Genomic DNA, 4,773 nt, shown 5'->3' with positions numbered 1-4,773 from the left:
GGGTAATTTTGCGACATGATTGGGTGTGGAGCTGATGATAGGAGGGGAAGAAGCAGAGGGTGCCCCGCCACACCAGCCTTATCTATCCTTGCCTGTACATACTAGTCTTAGAAGCCTTTTAGGTGTGCTCTCGAGTGTTGGCGAACATGGCGACCATCGACTTAGATCGCTGCTATTTATGTGGCCTGGTCTTTTGCTGTACATACACATTGGCTGCAAGTGCCATTGCTATCTATCTATCTATATATCGTTCTTAGCCGGTGTTTGCCTGATGCATCTTTTATTGCCTAGCATTTGCCGAAATATGTCTATTGCAATCTTGCTTGTGGGTGTATGTCTGGCCTCCACAGAATGCCCACGTTGGCTCCCTTGTAAGGGGAACGTGTAATGACTTTGGGTTTTGTTGATTTATTGCGCGACTATTTTGTTGATAAGGATCATGCTTGCGATGTCATTTTCACTCAGGACTGGGTATACATGCCAGGTGTTATACCAGTAGCATCAGGAGTTCAGATGGTATTCATGTTTGGCAAATGCTAGCTCCAACCGAAATCTTTGGGGATATATTCTGTATTGGAGTAACTCTTAGGGAAATACACCTGGTGCAGCAGCTCCGGTACTCCAATTAGAAAAACTCCACAGATATTTCTGTGGAAATGGGACTCCCGGTACTCCAATTAGAAAAATTCCTTGTGGAATTCCATTGTTTGGTGTTCTCAGGGCATTTTCAATGTTGACCCTCAAACCGCTTGCATCTGCCCAGACTTTGACCCCTGGCCCACTCAAAAGGAAGGCGGAGCCCGTGCTTTTGTAGCAACCTGCATTATTTTCGCGCTAAAATCTCTCTCTATTTTTCCACCCACCGCCACTCTCCACCCAATTCCTGCCCCTTTCTCCCACCCTCACCTTCCTTCCGTCGTTGAGCATGGAACCGGAGGAGAACCTTTCGGAGATGGAGGTGTCGGAGGATCCGAGCATCACACTCACCCAGAAGATCGGCTCGGCTACGCGGCAATTCGGTGCGTCAAAGCGAAGGCCGCAAAGGAGGAGAAGCTCAAGAAGCCGACGACAGTCGTTGGGCGTGGTAGTGGTGGCGGTGATGGCGTAGGGCATGGTGGTCATGGAGGACGTGGTGGAGGTCACGGCGGAGGCCGCGGTGCCCAGACGGGCGCGCCCACCGTACGGACGACGTTGTGGCCAGTGCATTACAAGCCTCCATACTTATACGCCGCCAAGCAGCTCGAAACCGCCGCCGGGAAGGTGCCTTACATCGTCGACGTAAATGCGGCTCTTCTCGGAGTGTTCTTCGCCGCAGCTCGTCCAGGCGCGGGCGGCAGGCGGGGAGCAGATGGGTGCCTGCATGTTGTTCGCTACAACGCCTAGAGCGGGGGATCCGGCGTACAACGAGCCGGACAAGGAGATGCTCGACATCATCCACGACGGAGGCGAATGAGGAGGAGTTGGCTATGAGGATAGGCAGGTGGAAGACTCGGATCCCACCTAGTCCGGCAACTACCCGCAACAGCAGTCTACACCCAGACGGGCACGCAACAGTCCTACACCCAAACCGGCGTGGGCACACAACAACATCACATTGGGCCGCCAGACAGCAGCAGCAGGAGGAGGACGACGATGATCCAGATGATACAACCGACTATCCAAAGAAGAAGGGTAAGGATAAAGCTTCAACATGCGCGAGGACGAGCTATTGTGCGATGCATGGTTGGCGAGTAGCCTCGAGCTGATCCATGGCACGGAGCAAAAGGGCACAACATTTTGGAACAAGCTTGGTTCCACGAACATAAACATTTCACTCCCTACTCCGACGCGGTCATCCACAACCGTGAATCGAAGTCCCTCAACTATCGATGATAATACCATCCAAGAGGCCGTGTCAAAGTATTGCTGGCACTTGAAGCATCTCATCACACGGTGGCTTAGCGGTGCACAAATCATCGAGCAAGTAAGTTGATCACTAGCCGGATATGCTTAGTTTTGTTGCTCACTAGCTAGATATGCATTGTTGACAATGTTTCACTTTATAACCTTCTGGTGCTTGTTTGGTGTACAAGAAGTTGGAGAAGAAAAACTTCACTGTCATGCATTGTTGGTTGAAGTTGAATGAGCAACCGAAGTGAACTTTTTCATAGCCCCGCCGCCCAAGCCACCGAGGAAGAAACTGGTGACCCTACCTGTGACGCCCCCGATCCAATCGTACACTAATCATGCACGCAAACGTGTACGATCAAGATCAGGGACTCACGGGAAGATATCACAACACAACTCTAAAACATAAATAAGTCATACAAGCATCATAATACAAGCAAGGGGCCTCGAGGGCTCGAATACAAGTGCTCGATCATAGACGAGTCAGCGGAAGCAACAATATCTGAGTACAGACATAAGTTAAACAAGTTTGCCTTAAGAAGGCTAGCACAAACTGGGATACAGATCGAAAGAGGCGCAGGCCTCCTGCCTGGGATCCTCCTAACTACTCCTGGACGTCGTCAGCGGGCTGCACGTAGTAGGGGCACCTCCGGTGTAGTAGGGGTCGTCGTCGACGGTGGCGTCTGGCTCCTGGACTCCAGCATCTGGTTGCGACAACCAGAAAGAAAGGAAAAGGGGAAAAAGGGGGGAGAAAGCAACCGTGAGTACTCATCCAAAGTACTCGCAAGCAAGGAACTACACTACATATGCATGGGTATATGTGTAAGGAGGCCATATCAGTGGACTGAACTGCAGAATGCCAGAATAAGAGGGGGATAGCTAATCCTGTCGAAGACTACGCTTCTGGCAGCCTCCGTCTTGCATCAAGTAGAAGAGAGTAGATTGAAGTCCTCCAAGTAGCATCTCCAAGTAGCATCTCCAAATAGCATCTCCAAGTAACATCTCCAGTAGCATAATCCTACCCGGCGATCCCCTCCTCGTATCCCTGAGAGAGAGCGACCACCGGTTGTATCTGGCACTTGGAAGGGTGTGTTTTATTAAGTATCCGGTTCTAGTTGTCATAAGGTCAAGGTACAACTCCAAGTCGTCCTGTTACCGAAGATCACGGCTATTCGAATAGATTAACTTCCCTGCAGGGGTGCACCAACTTACCCAGCACGCTTGATCCCATTTGGCCGGACACACTTTCCTGGGTCATGCCCGGCCGCGGAAGATCAACACGTCGCAGCCCCACCTAGGCAAAACAGAGAGGCCAGCACGCCGGTCTAAACCTAAGCGCACAGGGGTCTGGGCCCATCGCCCATAGCACACCTGCACGTTGCGAGGGCGGCCGGAAGCAGAACTAGCCCCCTTAATACAAGAGCAGGCTTACGTCCCAATCCGGCGCGCGCCGCTCCGTCGCTGACGTCTGAAGTGCTTCGGCTGATACCACGACGTCGGGATACCCATAACTACTCCCGCGTAGATGGTTAGTGCGTATAAGCTCGTAGCCAACTCAGATCAAATACCAAGATCTCGTTAAGCGTGTTAAGTATCCGCGAACGCCGAACAGGGCCAGGCCCACCTCTCTCCTAGGTGGTCTCAACCTGCCCTGTCGCTCCGCCACAAAGTAACCGTCGGGGACCGTCGGGAACCCAGGCCCACCTCTACCGGGATGGAGCCACCTGTCCTTTCAGCCCCCAACTCCGAACAGTATCACAGGTAATGTAACAGTGTAAAGTATATAGTATATGCCTGTGATCACCTCCCGAAGTGATCACAGCCCAGTAGTATAGCATGGCAGACGGACAAGAGTGTAGGGTCACTGATGGAACACTAGCATCCTATACTAAGCATTTAGGATTGTGGGTAAGGTATCAATGACTGTAGCAGCAATGACAGGCTATGCATCAGAATAGGATTAACGGAAAGCAGTAACATGCTACACTACTCTAATGCAACCAGTATAGAGAAGAGTAGGCGATATCTGGTGATCAAAGGGGGGGCTTGCCTGGTTGCTCTGGCAAGAAGGAGGGGTCGTCAACTCCGTAGTCGAACTGGGCAGCAGCAGCGGTCTCGGAGTCTACCGGAAAGGAGTAACGGAGGGGGAACACAATAAATAACGGAGCAATCAAATGTAACACAAAGCAAGACGCGGCAATACGTTGTGCTAGGGGTGACCTAACGTAGGGATGGGCGATACCGGTGAAGGGGGAAACATCCGGGAAAATATCCCCGGTGTTTCGTGTTTTCGGGCAGAGGAGCCGGAGGGGGAAAGTTGCGAGTTTGATAGGTTAGGGGTGTGTGGCGGACAAACAGACTGCGTATCCGGATTCGTCTCGTCGTTCTGAGCAACTTTCATGTTGAAAATATTTTAATTCGAGTTACGGATTAAAAGATATGATTTTCTAAAGATTTTATTAATTTCTGGAATTTAATTAATTCGAAAATTGGATTTATGACATCAGCATGATGTCATGCTGACGTCAGCAGTCAACGTTGACCGTTGACCTGGTCAACCTGACATGTGGGTCCAGGGGGACCCACCTGTCAACCTCTAATTAGGTTAATTTAATTATAGTTTAATTAAACTTAACTAGTTAATTAAATTAATTAAACCGGATTAATTAACTTAATTAATTGCTTAATTAATTAATAATTTTATTAAATCATTTTTATTTTTATTAATTTTTTTTAATTCCTTTTTTAAGGGGGGTGGGGCCCGTTTGTCTGTGGCACAGAGGCCTTAGCGGATCGGGCGCGCCCGATTGGGCGGTGCGGGCGAAGGGGCACCCGCACGCGAGGCCACCAGGGGCGAGGCGGGGCGCCAGAATCCGGCGGGGTAGG

The 4,773-nt window shown here is 50.6% G+C and overlaps 1 protein-coding gene across 1 annotated transcript in view; it reads left to right on the top strand.

Moving 5' to 3' along the window:
• The window catches only part of LOC123136312 (E3 ubiquitin-protein ligase UPL4), a gene marked incomplete in the record, with an annotated part of 8,905 nt that extends 8,631 nt beyond the window's left edge, over positions 1 to 274 (top strand). Inside the window, 1 exon segment of the mRNA XM_044555668.1 lies at positions 22 to 274.
• Between the last annotated feature and the right edge of the window lie 4,499 nt (positions 275 to 4,773).

The sequence above is a fragment of the Triticum aestivum genome, chromosome 1B (assembly GCF_018294505.1).
Source record: "Triticum aestivum cultivar Chinese Spring chromosome 1B, IWGSC CS RefSeq v2.1, whole genome shotgun sequence".
Classification (NCBI taxonomy): domain Eukaryota; kingdom Viridiplantae; phylum Streptophyta; class Magnoliopsida; order Poales; family Poaceae; genus Triticum; species Triticum aestivum.
Note: the sequence above shows the minus strand (reverse complement) of the source record. Positions and strands in the feature narration are given on the sequence as shown.